At 37.3% G+C, this 17,040-nt stretch overlaps 1 protein-coding gene across 3 annotated transcripts in view; it reads left to right on the forward strand.

Annotated features, from left to right (window-relative positions):
• Positions 1-17,040, forward strand: part of LOC308608264 (uncharacterized protein) — a 363,978-nt gene that overhangs the window by 4,435 nt on the left and 342,503 nt on the right. For all 3 annotated transcript variants that reach the window (XM_081221079.1, XM_081221078.1, XM_081221080.1), the window contains exon 2: positions 1,085-1,218. The gene's annotated coding sequence lies outside the window, so the exon portion shown is untranslated. The remainder of the gene's footprint in view (positions 1-1,084; positions 1,219-17,040) is intronic.

Consider the following 17,040-nt stretch of genomic DNA (forward strand, 5'->3'; position numbering starts at 1 on the left):
TTTTGTCTTTCTATTTTCTTATGAACATACTTTAAACATATGTTTCCATCTAAATTCTGCTTTACCTGTATATTTGCCACTTCTGGCCTGTTGTGCTTTCTTTGCTGAACAGTTGTAAATTTATCTTAATTTCCTTATGATTTTTGTCTTTACCTGAAAAGTTCTTTTCTTTTCTTTTTCTAGTTTACAGACTGATGGAATTTTTGTTATTAATTTTTAATTTTATTATATTTAGTTGTATTACAGATTATGTTGATTTTAGAAATGCATTGAGGCTTTCTTTGTGACTTTGTACATGGTCAGTTACTGGAACTCATTCTCTGTGTGCTCTCTTTTTGTTGAATATTAAGTTTGAGCTTATTAATTATAGTATTCGAATCTTGTTTGGAAGTGACTTGTTAAAATCTCCAGTTATAATTATTGACTTTATTTTCTGGTTCTAACTCTAATTCTTTCAGTTGTTTCTTTATATAATTTGATGCTATATTGCTAAGTCCAGGAGGTTCATGACGACGGTATCTTTTTGATATAATTTTCCTTTTACTAGTGTATAATGTCCATTTTTATAACTTCTGATGATCTTATTTGAAATTCTACTTTAATATTAAAATCTTAGTCTTTGAGAATTCAGACCATCTGTGATCATGACTTAGATAAAATGATGGAAACTTAAAGTCAATGTGATTTAATTGTTCCTTCTAGGAAGCTTTAGCCTGGGAAAGATAAGATTGTGAACGAATGATTAAGTCCACTGTTTGCTTCAGGAAATGCCCACAGATCTGTATATTGAAGGTAGTCATCTCACTCCGACAAACAGCCTGCTTGTCAGTGACATTTTGTTTATCGAGACCGTCACTCCCCTGTGTCAGCCAGTCCTAAACTACCACATCGTGAACTTCGCCCAGTCCTACTCAGTTCTCCACCTTGGCAGACCCACTTTAACCTACTCAGGTCCAGACCCCAGAGTCCTACAATTATTCTACTTCTAACTTACCTCTCTTGAAGCACTGCTTAGACTCGGTCAAAACAGTATTCTCCCGTACAGCAGTAAGTTATACTAAATGTGACTTTTATTTGTTCAAAGGTTTGCTGGTGATATTTTGGGGAGTTCAACAACCTGGACGTCCTACCAAGATCCTATTGACACTTCCCTTGCTGCTGAAGCCTAGGACCTTCAATTCAGAAACAGGGGAAACCACTGAGGCCTACAGTGAGGGGGTAAGTCTCACAGTGGATCTCAGTTCCAGTTTCTCTTCGTCAGGCTACCAAATGCTAAGTGTATTGTGTCCCTTAAGAATCCCTTTCAGGAATGCTTTGATTCTTTGATCAGATTTAAAAACAGTGTATCCTTGGTTGAAAGCCGACTCATTACTACAACATTGCTTTCTGTCACTACTCTTCATTATTTTCTGTTGGTAGTTGATAGCAGGAAGTTCATGTCCAAACCTTCCAAGAGCTTAAGATTTGTCAGGTTTGCCTTTGGAGATTGCCTAGCCACTAGGTCGGAGAGCCCAGGACATAAGGTGAACAAACCACTGATTGGACCGACTGTTGCCAGACTGTCATGGGTTTGTCTCAGACTAAACCCAAGTTCCTGTCTCCTACCGGCCAGGTTCCTGCCCCGTACATACAGGGACATTCTAATACATGTGAGCCTCTTTCTAAATGACATACTTTTCCCAACAATTATATAGCATTTCAGTGGCCATTTGGGGAAACTTTTCATGAGAACAGAATGGTTCCTTTGAGCAGTGCCTTAGAATGGACATGGAGTAGACCTCCAAACATTCAGGGACCTGTATTTTATTTTTTTAATTGTTTAAGGGAGCTTGCAAGAGAAATTCAGATTCCACAGTTGCCTCTCTAACTAATTCTGTGGAAGAGACAAATGAAAAATGCAAAAGGCTCCCTCTCTTTTCGATCCACCTGAATCATAACTTGAATCTATCATAAAAACTTTCATTTTACTACCGCTCTCCTTCCATCCCGTGGCCCTCTCTTATCCCTTTGCCCCTACACGCTTTCCGACTAGCTTCCCTTCCCTTCTGGCCAGCCAGAAACTCTAAAAGCTGAATTGGCTCTGAAAGTTAACCAGATCAGAACGAGCCCCTTATGGTGGAATTTAAGCTCTGGTCACGGTCTGACCTGAAAGTGGTTTTCAAAGACTTTCCAAAGCCTAGCCAGGTCGGCAGAAATTTAGAGAGCAATTTGCCATAGTTCTAGGAACATGTAATTCCAGGCTCCCAGATCTACATCAGTTCATTTATATGTTATTAGGAACCACATGTGCAATAAAACTGAATGGAAAAGGCACGGTGAATACCCTGAGTGTGACTTTAGAATCCTCAAATTCCATAATAAAACCAGAGGAATTTAGAAAACTATAAATTATTAGACAACATTTTTGGAGAACATGCTCCAAAACAAGCAAACAAAAAGATGAATACATTGGAGACTTTCAGGATAGGCTCTTTAACACATTTAGAAGACGTTCAGGTGTAGATCTTGGAGATGATGTGACCACAGCTCTTCCCCATTTTCTCTGAGTGGCCTTAAGTCAGAAATAGGGGATTTAATAGACAAGTGAAAGCTGGAATGGAAAATAGTCCTATTGCCAGACCTCCAAAACTTTGATGAGCAAAACAAAAGGGGAAAAAAAGGGAAATCAATGGAAGCTACTCCAGTGTAGTACCAAGCACTCAAGTTTCCCATTTACCCTTCAAACCCCAAAGACTAACTGAAGAGTGTTCTTTGCGACACAACCTGTTTTGGAGGATGAAAAGAGTTATTGAGAAACATCACATGAGGATAATCTCTGTCACCTTCAGAGTGACTGCTTGGTGTCACCAGAAGCCTTCAACTGGAATGTTGCAAAAGTTTTATGCCAAACCCCAAGGAGGACACATAGATCACTGTACTTTCTCAGTGTCGTTGAGAAAATTGCATTAAGGTTGCTGAAGCTGTCGCTGTTTGCATGTCTCGCCTGCACCAGATTAACCCCAGGAAAACTGTAAAGATGGGACATGGATGAGAACTCAAGTCTCAGGATACCTTTGAACACCTACAAATGGGTTCTACAATTACACCTTGTTATGGAGTTTGAATGTCCTACTCAATATGTGCTAATTTTCAAGGTGGAACAAAACTTTTTTTTGCTGGAAAGGTATGGTTCGGACGGTAGCAAAAAAGTTAACTTGACTTTGTGTTTCCAAACTGGAGAATTCCAACCTATCTCTCCACCATTAGAGGCCCTCATTTTACTGGGATACTTACTGGAGAACTTTGCAAATCCTTGCCGTTTACCCAGAAATCGATTGTCCCTATCACTTCCAATCCTCATGAAAAGCAGAGAAAGTCAGTGGTATTTTTAAGCTCAAATGTGTACTCATTGACTCTCATCATAAAAACACATCACAGGTCTTCCTTTAAGGCTGTGAATTTCTCCCCCCAGTTTGGGGGTCTACCTTGCAGATGTGGCAAAACACTCTAAGGGATTCCTGCAAACAATGAAACCACTCTTATCACCAAGAAGTATGAGTTGCATTTCCTTCACATTCTCCCAAGTGGCCTCTACATGCCCTAAAAAGCAGAGACTTTGTCATCTGGAAAAGACACCATTAAAAAAAAAAAAAAAAGGCCTAGGACCCACAATGGAAAGGAACTGTAGGGTAATTTTGACCACTAGAACGCAGTTAAACTCCAGAAAGTGAAAACCTATATTCAGGTGTCCTAGCTAAAAGAGACACAGGGTTTAACCCACTGACAACAGAATTGACATCCCCTTCGGCCATTTAAAATTAGGGATTCTTCAGAATTGTTTAGAGGTAGATGGTCTTCAGATGGAAGGAGCTTGCACCACAGAGCTTTGTGTCGAGGTGGTGGTTGAAGGACACGACCGGCTTCCACTCCAGACCTGCAGAACTAGATTTAGATGACTGTGGCTGGGCTGGCATCTGCATGCTTTTTTTTTTTTTTTTTTTTAAGCTGTTTTTCCTTAGCTATTTTCTTACATGATTGTAGCCTTGAGGTTCTGGGTAGTTCACCAACCATTGTTATTTCTTAACCAGTGAAAAGTCAAGGTCTCTAATTTTAATATTATTTCCTCTCTCTGTAGTCATTTCTTGCTATAACTCACAACTGGGAGAAATGTGTGCATGTTTTGTCCAAAACAAACAAACAAACAATAAAGTTCTCTGTTTTGCACACATTTCCCTGTGAGGGCCAACCAGCTAGTGGCAATCCTTTGTTAGGAAGTATTTGGTTTTATCCATAATTGGACTCAACCACAAATTGGCTCTTTTTGTAGAAGAGAACACAACAGGACAGGTAACCAAAATTAAAAACTCCTTAGAAACAGTTTCTGCCACCACTGAAACCATACTCAAGGACCATTTCTCAGAGATAACGTCTGTAAACGAACTTTCATGGAGGAAAGACTCAGAAAGGGAGCAAGGAACAGATGGTTTGTATTTAAGACCTGTCTCACGTTTACAGATCTTACAAAGAAGGCTTACTATGGAGGTAACTTGATTGCCTATCAGATTTACCCCGAGTGACCCTTGGTGAACCTCTGTTCTCCACATGGGGCTTATGCGAATAGTATATTAGTTCATATATATAAACCATTTAAAATAATACTTGGCATTTAACAGTCCCTCAATAAACTTTGGATAGAGCATGAATAATAGCTACAAACTCATATATAATTGTAAGTTATTAATGTCATGTCTGATATGTTTATCTTGATTTCTTTCTTATTCTTTTTTGCACCCTTGTATTTAAATGATTATTCAAATAGATACAAAATTCTAACATGGTCTATCTTTTCTTAAGCACCTTGCAAATGCTATCCTGTGGTATTCCTCCATCAAATAATGCTACCAAGAAATCTGAGAAAAATAATCATTTATAGCTATATAGTGACTACTAATGTATTTTTATGGGTTTCACATGTTCTAATGTATGTAGTACTTCCAACAATCTTATGACATAGAAATTATTATTATCTTTATTATATAAATGAGGAAACGGAGCTACGGAGAAGTAAGATATCTTGTTTAATTTTAGAGCTAGAGCTAGTGTTTGCCAGATTCAAAGTTCTCTGGATGCAGCATCTAGGAGATCAAGCACTGCCCTCTACTGCCTCCTGAAGAATGTTGATATGATGCTTTTCCTGGTTTCATGATCTACCATTTCTTGTTGGGAACGTTTAGAATGCTTCCTTTGTCTTTGATGTTATTAAGTTTTACTGTAGTATGTCCAGAGTGATTTATTTATCACCTCTGGCACACTTCGGGATCTTTCAGTCTGAGTTTATGTTTGTTTATGGGTGTTTGTTGTGATATATCTGTGAAATTATGGATCACATGTCTTCAAATAACTTATGCAAACTGTTACATTTTCCCCTTATATTTTTCTAGGATTTATTGTATACAGATACTGACATTTAACCTTTATTTTCACGTGTGTTGGCTTTTCTTGTGTTTATTCCATCTATTCATCCTTTCCTCAGGCATTCTAGAATTTTTCATCTGATTTTGAACTTACCTTCCATGGTTTGTGTCAATGATTCTTCTCTTTCTATGTATACATACATATGTAACTTTCCTGCCATAATACACCTGTTTTATACATCACTTTTTTGATACTTTCCTGTGATTATTAAAGGATTATTGAAATTCCACCACTCCCCAATTGTGATTGTACATCCTACCCTCACACTCAAGAAAGAATAGTGGAAAACCAGTTCATGAGTGTGATGTTATGAGAGTGAAAAATTTGAGTGACTTTTTAAAAGCATATAATTTACAAACATGAGTCGTATAATCATTATAATTAACAAACTACTTGTGGCCCATCTCATAACTGATTGGAACAATTGGTGGTCATGCTACTGTTTTTCAGTGTCCGTGTGCTTATAGAATTGGTTCCAAACTGCCTCCTATGGGATGCAGTGCCTGGACAATTATAAACATTTAGTAAAAGCTTGAACAGTGAGTGAGTCTCTTGTTTCTCTGATTGACCAAAGCACCGTTGTTTCTTCTTTTTCGGCTCTTTCTCTTTGTTCTTTCCTTCTTCTCCTCCTTCCCGTCCTCCCTCTCCACCCCTTTCTCTAAATCACAGTCTGATAAAATTATATTTGCCTCTGCCTTAGCCCTTGCATTTAACTGTAACCAGCTTGAATTTAGGGACTGGATCTCACTCATCATGGTCTTCCTTGTAACGTTAGCGCAGTGGTTTGTTGAATGTAATTAAAAGTGAGCAAGGAATTTGAAACAAAAACTTATCCATCTATCCATTGATTGATTGATTGATTCATTTATTATTTTAACAGCTTTTTTCTGAGATATAAGTGACATACCATAAACTGCACATATCTAAACTGTGGAATTTGATACATTTTGACATATGCACACACCCGTGAAATAATCACCACGGTCAAGATTGTGGACCTATTCATCACCTTCAAAGGTTTCTGTGTGTCACTGCCTTCTGCTTTCTCATCTCCAGGCAACCATTGATCTGTTTTCTATCAGATAGATAAGTGTGCGTTTTCTAGAATTGCATGTAAATGAAACCATACAGTATGTACTCTTTTGGGTCTGACCTCTTCTCTTCAGGATGATTATTTTGAGATTCATCCATGTTGTTGAGGACATGTAAAGTTCATTCCTTTTATTGCTGATCAGTATTCCATAGTATGGACAGAGATACCATATCGTGTTTATCCATTCACCTGTTGATACACATTTGCATTCCTGTTTTTGGCTATTACAAACAAAGTTTATATGAACATTCATATACAGATCTTTGTATGACAAAAAGACAAAAGCTTTCATGAGATGATGAGATGGTTTTTCTTTTTTAGTTGCTTAGTATGGTGAGTTACATTGATTGGTTTTTGAGTGTTAAACTAACCTTCTGTTGCTGGAATAACCCCCAGAGTTTATATAGAATTGGTATTCTTTCTTTCTTAAATGTTTGGTAGAATTCACAGTTGAAGCCATCTGGACCTCAAGTGTTCTTTGTAGTAAAATTTTTAACTGTAAATTCAGTTCCTTGAGTGGATGTAGGTCTCTTCAGATTAATGATTTCTTCTTGAATGAGGTTTGGTAGTTTTTACCTTTCAAGGATTTCTTTCATTTCATTTAAGTTGTCACACATTCATTGGCATAACAGTTTTCATATTACCTTCTTCCTTTTTAATAAATCTGTATGGTCCATCATGATGAGGCTCATTGCTGAGATATTAATAGCTTGCGCCTTCCCTCCCTCTTTCCTGATCAGTCTGGCTAGAGGCTAATCAGTTTCATTGATCGTCTCAAAGAACCAACTTTATTTCATTGATTTCTCTCAATTTTTAAATTCTTTTCCATCGATACTACTCTTCATTATTTTCTTCTGTCTAGGTTGGGTTTAATGTATTTTTTAAAAATTTCCTAAAGTAAAAGATGTCACTGATTTGAGACTTTTTGTCTTTCATGATATAAAGTTTTAGTTCTATAAATTTCTCTCTGAGTACTACTTTAGCAGCTTACCACACATTTTGATATGTTGTGCTTTTATTTTCATGCAGTGAAAAGTACTTCTAATTTGCCTTTTGATTTCTTCTTTGACAAATAGGTTACTTATAATTGTGTTTTATAAGTTCCAAATATTTTCCGATGTTCTAGAGTTCTTTCCGTTACGTCTAATTTACATTGTGAACAGAAAATATGGTATTGCTTGAATCTTTTTAAATTTATTAAGCCTTATTTTCTGGCTCAGAATGTGATCAACTTTGGTAAATGTTCAATATACACTTGAAAAGAATGCATATATATTTTTCCATGGTAGGGTGGAATTTTCTATAAATATCAATTCAGTCAAGTTGACTGATAGTGTTATTCAGTTCTTCTGAATCCCTTCTGATTTTTGGTCGACATGTTCTATCAGTTATTGAGAGAGGAACCTTGATACCTCCAGCTGGGTGTGTCCGTATCTCTTTTACAGTTGCATCAATTTTTGTTTCATGTATTTTTTTTTTTTTTGCGCTACACGGGCCTCTCACTGTTGTGGCCTCACCCGTTGCGGAGCACAGGCTCTGGACACGCAGGCTCAGCGGCCATGGCTCACGGGCCCAGCCGCTCCGCGGCAGGTGGGATCCTCCCGGACCGCGGCACGAACCCGTGTCCCCTGCATTGGCAGGCGGACTCTCAACCACTGCGCCACCAGGGAAGCCCCCTTGTTTCATGTATTTTTAATCTCTCTCGTGTGTGCTATATTTTATCCGAAAAATTTTTGAGGGTAAAAAGAGGCTCTGATAATAATTACACTGTAACAATAGACATAAACCTCAGTTGTCCTGGGAATACTGGTACATATATTCAATCTGCTTAAAAAGTGACAGAGATCTATTCTTTGATTATGTAATATGAGTCTGTAGGTGGGAAGTACAGGGCTGATGTGTGGTGGCTGCACTTTCACCAAGGTCAGAGCCACTCTGTCTTTCTGCTTTTTGCTGCCTGTCTCAAGGCTTCTATCTCAAGGTTGTCCTATTGCTCACAAGATAGGAGCTAGAGCTTCAGGCTTCATGCCGTCATCCCTTGATTTCTCATTCTCACTGGTCATTAGATTACAGAGTTCTGCATACTTTACTTGCTCAAACTGGTGCACTGAACAAGAAAGATTCACAGTGTATAATTAGAAATCCCTATTTTTTCCACTGGTACGTGCTTACACTTACTCCTGCCCGTTGCATGAAAATTAAGGCGGGCTCAAAGAGCTTTCGGCTCATTTTTAGGTAATAAAAAGTCTTCCAGTTCCTTCTAGACATAGAAACAGTCTGAATTTTGTAGTTTTTTGCTGTAATTCAGTTTCTTAATAATATCTATAAAAAGAGTTCCTATCTTTGTTAAACTTGCAGCCTTCCTCCACTACTGGTCCTGTTGCCGTCTCACTACCAACAGCAGGAAGGGGGTGGTTATAGTTGCTTTATGTTGCTGCTCCTCAGCCTCCTTGCTTAGCTGAAGGTTTTGATGCTTTGATGTCAAGGGAAGGGAAGGGAAGGCAAAAAAGGAGAGAGGTATGGGGATAGAAGGAGGAAAAGTATCTCCTGACTTTTACTTGCCTGATAGTCTACCTTCAGTATACTCTGGGCTTGGCATATGTTAGGAGCTAACTCTCTTTGTCTACTGCCATTCTCTTGAAACCCCTTGTACCATTAGGAGTGTTACACCTGCAGTGTGCTTGAATTGCATGGATTCATGAACTTTCCAGCTGACAGCTTATGACTTAGTTCTCAGCCAGGTCCCATAATGCCCTGTAGGAATTCATGATGATGTAGTGATATCATTAGACTTCTACTTTAAAGTTAATACCCTTACTACAGTGCTGAAAATGGAATGGAAGAGTTTATGAGCAAATAAGAGTCAGGATACAATCATGAGAGTTCGGTCAAGAAAGGACATATGTCTAACTAGGATAGTGCATAGAAATGGAAATAGCTGGACTGATTCAAGAGAGGTAAAGTTTACAATACTTTGTGTTTTATTGGACATAAGAATGAGCAACAAGAAAGTTGTAGAGCTAAACCTCAGGTTCTGGCTTTTACCGTTGGATCGATGATGATGCCATGCAGCGAGATATAAAAGCTGAAGAGGACCAGGTGTATGCAGGAAGATTGTAAGTTGCATGTTGGATATGTGCAGTTTCAGTCACCAGTGATTCATCCACGTGGAAATGTTGAATACTTAGCCAATATATAAGACTAGATCCCAGAAGAGAAGCCTGGGGCTCAAAATATACATTTTTGAGTAATCAGTGTTTGATAATTAGAGCTGTCAGAATGAAAAGTGATCACTTCCAGAGAAAGTATTAGGTGAGAATGGAAAACTCTGAGACCAAGCCTCGGTGGACACGATCATAAAAAGTCAAGAAGAAGAGAATGAGCCTGCAAAAGAGCTCGAGGAGTGACCTGTGAATTAGAAGGAGAGCTAGGAGATGGGGTTGTCACAGAGGCCAAGAAAAGAGAGTGTATTAAAATAGAGGTATCCACCAGCAGTGTCAAATCCTGCCAAGAGAGTAAGTAAGATGGACTCTGAAGAGCACGCACTAGAACACTGCTGACCTGATGGACACATTTTGGTGTAATGTTGGAAGCATAAGGCTTATTTCAGTAGGTTGAAAAGACAAAGGGAAACAAGGAGATAGAGACAGTGAGTATAGAAAATGTTCTGGAAAATGTGTGGAGGAAAGAGGAGAGAGAGTTCAGGGGTAGCCAGAGGGGGAACTGAGGTCAAATTTTGCTACCTTCATCTCTAATTAAATATTATGTATGCATTAAAATTATGTTTTCAAGGAATATGGAATTTCATGGACAAACATTCAGGATAAAATAGAAGTACAGTAGGATCACTCTATATACACTCATACACCACACGATCAGTGGCTTGTTGAATCTGAGAATGAGGAACCTCAGACAGGGAGAAACCTCAGATAGGGAGGGCTGACCGTAAAGTTATAGGGCTGCTCTGCGGGTCAGCGCCCCAACCTCTGCTGTTCAAGGGTCGACCGTATAAGCAATGTAGAGATACATTCAATGGAATATTACTGAGCCATAGAAAAAAACCAAAATAATGCCATTTGCGGCAACATGGATGGACCTAGAGATTCTCATACTGAATGAAGTCAGACAGAGAAAGTCAAATACCATATGATATTGCTTATATGTGGAATCTAAAAAAAGGCTACAAATGAACTTATCTGCAAAACCGAAATAGAGTTACAGATGTAGAAAATAAACTTACAGTTACCAGGGGTTAAGGGGAGGAGGGATAAATTGGGAGATTGGGATTGACACATACACACTACTATATATACAATAGATAACTAATAAGGACCTACTGTATAGCCCAGGGAACTCTACTCAATACTCTGTAATGGCCTATCGGGGAAAAGAATCTAAGAAAGAGTGGGTATACGTATTTGTATAACAGATTCACTTCGCTGTACACCTGAAACTAACACAACATTGTAAATCAATTATACCCCAATAAAAACTTAAAAAAAAAAGCTAAGTTTAGGAAAAAAGATGATACGGGAATGCAAATGTCTAAAAGTGTTTGGAATTAAAATCTAACTTTACTAAAAAAATAAAGTATATGCGAAGGTGTACATAGGTTATGTGCAAATACTAAAGCTATTTTATATAAGGGACTTGAGCATCCATGGATTTTGCTATCCATGGGCATCCTGGAATCAATCTCCCTTGGATACTGAGGGACAACTGTAATTTTTTAAATGGCATTTCTTGAATCCAATCCAAAGACTTTATTACCCAAAATTATTAATAGAAATTCCTTCTTTCCTTCCATCCTTCCTCTTTCCTCCCTCCCTCCTTCCTATCTTCCCTCTTTCCTTCTCTCTTCTATAACTCATCGTCTCTTATCTGTCTCTGTATGGCCATCCATCTGGATAGACGTCCATCTATCCATCTATTATCTATTTTTCTCACTTTTTTCCTGCAGAATTTATGTCAGTTTGTAATATTTAAACAGTATATAAATGTAAAACAACAGGATAATAAGCTTAGGAAAATATAATGAAGAAGGACTAAAGAGGAAATAAGAAGTATGTCAAATAAATGTCACATATAGCCGAGTGAATTACTTTATCAATGATCATTATTCATAGTCAGCCAAATGGCTATTTGTGTTTAAATACAACCTTAAGTTCATGACAGAAATATTTAACCATCCGTTTTTTCACAGGTTATTTTTGAGGTTTTAGTTATAAAGAAAATATTTATAGGCATTTCATTATAACAAAATGGCATGCACATAAATATATAGTTGTTTTAGAAGTGGAATGATTTCATCCATAGTTATTACATTTTAGGATACAGATAAGCTGCAAAAGAAATAACAGGAAATGCCTCTTTTCTGAAAGAACACTGTAAAGTACTATAGATAACATCACTTGCTATTTGCATTGAATAGGTCCTTTAGAGTTGACACCATACATGAATAATTACAGTAGACCTTATTTTTTCTACAGTAATCTATTGTTTAGTAAAATAACATTTATTCTGAGAGAAATTCACCTAACGTTGTCATGTTTAAAAATGATGATGATATCTAAGAAGGAGTTAATAGTTTTGAATGTCTGTAAACTAGTTTAAGCAAAAATCAAGGTGGCAAAAGAAAATTCCTTTAAAATTATTGATTGGCAGAAAAATATGGCATGAGTTTCATAATTCTGAATTAATTTTTTTAGCTTGTACCTTCTCACTTCTTTTCTCTATATAATCTGAGCTCCTAAATTCATGTAGATAGAACGAAAGAACAAACAGTGGACAAAAGTACAGGTGGAAACTGCAGATGTCACATGCACGGATTCTGGGAAAATCTATATTCAAATCATTCTAGAATTGAGATACATAAATACCCTGCCTCAGAAGCAACTTTGGTAAGCTTTTTGTCATCACCACCCTTGGGAAGAATGATTTCTTATATTTGTCTAAATCGTTCATCTGCATCTTAAAATAAATTTCACCTTGAATTGCCCTCGTAGAAGATAAGATCACCAAGTAACACTCTTTTTTGTTGTTGTTGTTGTTGTTGTTGTTATTTAATTTTTATTGGAGTATAGTTGCTTTCCAATGTTGTGTTAGTTTGTACTGTAGAGCAAAGCAAATCAGAAACAAATATCGTATATGGATGCATGTATGTGGAATCTAGAAAGATGTTAGGTACGGTCTCATTTCCAAGTAACACTCTTTTAAAGAAAGTTTACTCAACTCACTCTTAATCGCCTGGATAGCGTACATTCAACTTCTTCTTAATTATGGTCTCTTGAATTTATTATTATTTAGCTGATCCTTCTGTATCTTTATTGGGCCTGTATTTTTTTTGTCCTTATGGCTTATATCACTTAAACTTTTACAAGTGAATTCAAAACTGGTCAGACTATTGTCTTATAAGCCAAAGCAATTTTTATTTCTAATAGTACAGCACCTATGTCATTATTTAATTTTAACTGTCTATTGGGACTTTTAAGTCTCTCTAGGACAGTGGATTTCAAAGTACAACCCCCAGACCAACAGTGACAGTGTCACCTGAAAACTTGTTAGAAGTGGAAACTCTCAGCCCTGCTCCAGAAGCCTGCTAAGTCAGAAACTCAGGGAGCAGTGCCTAGCAATCTTTAACAAGTCTTACAGGTGAATCTGATGTACAGCAAAGTTTGAGAATCACTAATTTTGAAATCCGAGTACCCATGCTGAACCCCAGACCAGTTCCATCAGAGTCTCTGGGGGTGGGGACTGAATATCAGGTTCTTTAAAATACTCCCTTGAGGGACTTCCCTGGCAGTTCAGTGGTTAAGACTCTGTGTTTCCACTGCAGGGGGGCGCAGGTTCGATCCTTGGTCAGGGAACTAAGATCCCGCATGCCTCATGGTGCGGTTAAATAAATTAAATTAAATTAAAAAATTAAAAAAAATACTCCTTTGGCCTTTTTGTACAGCCTTGATTAAGAACCACTACTCTGGGAAATAATTCCTTAAGTCTGAGATACTGGGCTTCTGATCATATGGTATATCTGTGTCCCTATTTGCTTAGTATCCTCTGCACCCAGCGGATGACAGGAGCTCTAGTTATAAATATCAGGGAACATGTACTACATGTTCAGACAGTTGTATCAGTAAAACTTAGAAAAACAAATACTCAGAACTTAATTTTAATGATCAGACTTGGGATCAGCACCTGTCATCAAATCACTTTTGCTTACTCTCAATAACCAATGAGGTTCTACCTCCTGTCTCTCTGATTTTCCTCTTCTCCCACATGAATTCTCTTCCAGCTAGTCTTTTTACCCATAGGTTTTACTCTGTAAATTTCTTCATCCATACTATTGGTCTTTCAAAACTTCATATCTGCTTATGTTTCTTTTTTGCTTAAATCCCGTCAACAGCTCCTTATCACCTACGAGCTAAAATGCATGCGTATTTGTGTAGCTATTTTTCCATAGACTGCTCTCCAGCATGTCCTATCTTCTAAGATATTAAATCACTTGGAATTCCTTGAATAAGCTTTGCCTTTGTTAATGTATAGCACATTTTTAAGTTCTAATAAGTGTGTCTTTAATGAATGAACAGGACTACCATTTAGTGTGTTACAATATAAACAGTGAGGGGTTTTAGCTTCTGGTAACGGTGGACTAAGCCAGCTACAGACAACAATGATAAAATCTGTCTCATGCCCTTCCTCCCCCAAAACTTCCGACTATTTGAAGTCAGTGAGAAAGTTGCCAAAATCAGACAGAAACTGGAGGAGTATCTACTCTCCAAAGGCAAAATGAAACAAACCTACACTGTAAGAAATGCTAATGGAAGCTTGTTAGGCTAGAAGGAAATTACACAGCAGGTAGAACTTGGCTCTTGTAGGAAGGAATGAAAATCACCAAAACTCTAAATATGTAGTTAAATATTTTTAAAAAATTAAAAATATGTAAATACACACCCATATTTTATTTTCTTAGACAAAGTAATAGCTGTAACATATTGAGGGATTTATAATGTGAATAAATCATAAAGGGAGATGAAAATGTTCTTTATCTTGATGGGTTTGGGTTGTATAGCTGTATCCATTTGTCAGAATTTTACTGCTGAGATTCCAAAGCCTTTTTGTATATCTTATACCCAAATTAGACCTATAATAATATATGAATAGTCCTTATTCATACCCATAAAATAATTGTCATTATCATTATTATTGTTAATGTTATTGAGTGAGAAGTAGGAAGTAGGAAGTCAATCAGGTATAGACGTAAGAAAGAACTTTCATAATTACTGAAGCTGAGTAATGGAAGGTGGCAGTTCATTATACTGTTCTCTTTGTATGTGTATGATATTTTCTGTAATTAAAAAGTAAGAGAAAATGTAAATAGTGACTATCTCAGACTTTTCTAACACCATTCAGTAATTAGATCATGAGAAAGGTATTTCTGAAAAGGTATACCTTTTGAGAAAGCTATTCTCAAAATCAACACAAGGGAACATTAATGGTCCTTTTCCCCTAAATTTCTTCTCCGGGTGTTCTCCTGTTGTGTTTCAGGAAGCTGTTTCGTTACTAGTGATTTGAAATAAAAATCTCAATAATAACAATAAAAAATAAAATTAATAATCTAAGGATTAGCTGTTCACAGTTATTATGTTGAGATAGTCCAGAAGAGACCACATATGTATTAAATACAAATCCATCTTTGCTTCACCCAATATTTCATAAAGCTAATCTGACCCTTGGGAAAGTTCTAGAGTAAACTTTTTATTATACATATTTTTCCATTTTATAGAGACTAGTATATGATACAGAAATACAACCATTGTGAATGGTTATGTCAAGAATTATTAAATTTATCACCATCACTCAAGCCCTCTGGGGGTTTCATTCTATTATAAAAGTGAATTAGATTACACTGACTTTCTTGTTCCTCACAGTTCATAATGATTGCTGCCCAGTGTCTAATTCTGTTAAAGGTCATGTCAAATTTAATCTATAATTCCAGTTTGCAAAATTCGAGAGTATGTTGTATGGTTTTGATTTCTAATGCTTCAGCCACAATCACTATTTGATACTTTAGAATTTATAGACTAAATTGTAAAGTTACCTGCCGATGACCCACCTTAGACACAAGATGGAATCAAAAATAAATTGGCATATAACAGTACCAGAAAAAATTAATGGGTCCTCATTTCTGCAGCACACTGTGAGTCGTGATCATTATTTGTCAATTCCTCCTTTTCTCTGCATTTTATATTTGTTTTGCCCTCAGGTAGCACCCCAGCTGGTCAGGATTTGTTACCAGAGGGTATGACCTAAACTTTCATTCCCGCAAATTCTGAGCCCTTTTTGGTTCTGCCTATGTGGGTTGCAGTAGTCTTTAATCAACTTTTTATTTTTAAAAAATACTTTCTTTTTATAGCATTTTTAGGTACGTAATAAAATTGAGAGGAAGGTACAGAGATTCCCCGTATACATCCTGCCCCTACACATGCATAGTCTCCCCCATTAGTAACATCATTCATCAGAGTGGTGCATTTTTTACTAAAGGTGAACCCAACTGACACATCATAATTACCCAGAGTCCATAGTTTACATTCGGGTTCACTTTCAGTGTTGTATACTTTTTGGGTTTAGACGAATTTCTAATGGCGTATGTCCATCATCGTAATGCCATACAGAGTATTTTCACTGACTTAAAAGCCCTGTGTTCTCTGACTATTCATCCTTCTCCTCTCCCCGCTCCTGGCGACCACTGAACTTTTTACTATCTTCATAGCTTTGCTTTTCCAGAATGTCATATAACTGGAAGCATACAACATGTAGCCTTTTCAGGCTGGCTTCTTTCACTTAGTGGTACCTATTTAAGGTGCCTCCACATCTTCATGGCTTGATAGCTCACTTTTTTTGGGCACTGAATAATATTCCATTGTCTGGATGGACCGCAGTTTATGTATCCATTCACCTACTGAAGGACATCTTAGTTCCTTCCCAGTTTTGGCAATTATGAATAAAGCTGCTATGAAGATCTGTGTGCAGATTTTGTGTGGACATGTTTTCAACTCCTTTGGGTAAATACCAGGAAGTATGATTGATGGATCGTATCATAAGAGTATGTTTCAATGAACTTCTTACCGCCAGGTAAGGTATTACCAGGAGGTTCCCTAGAGCCTTGCTAGTCAAAGGGTGGTCTTCCAACCAAGAGCCTGAGCATCACCAAGGACCTTGTTAGAAATTTGAGGTCCAGTTCCCCACCCCAGACCCACTCAGTCTAAATCTGCATTTTAACCAGATTCCTTGGGTGACTGATACCACGTTAACTGTTTCTTACATACTGCCCCCCAAGAATCCTCTGAGTTCTTGACGTAGAGTTGCCTGGCTGTCCTGTACAGCACCAACCCTATTTCCTCTCCGTCATCCTATGTATCCTCACCAACATGGTACCTCCTAGTGGTCGTATTGACTTTATATTTCTGAGACACTTTTTGCAACATGGGAGTTAG

Source organism: Mesoplodon bidens, assembly GCF_964165515.1.
Source record: "Mesoplodon bidens genome assembly, chromosome: 20".
Taxonomy (NCBI): domain Eukaryota; kingdom Metazoa; phylum Chordata; class Mammalia; order Artiodactyla; family Ziphiidae; genus Mesoplodon; species Mesoplodon bidens.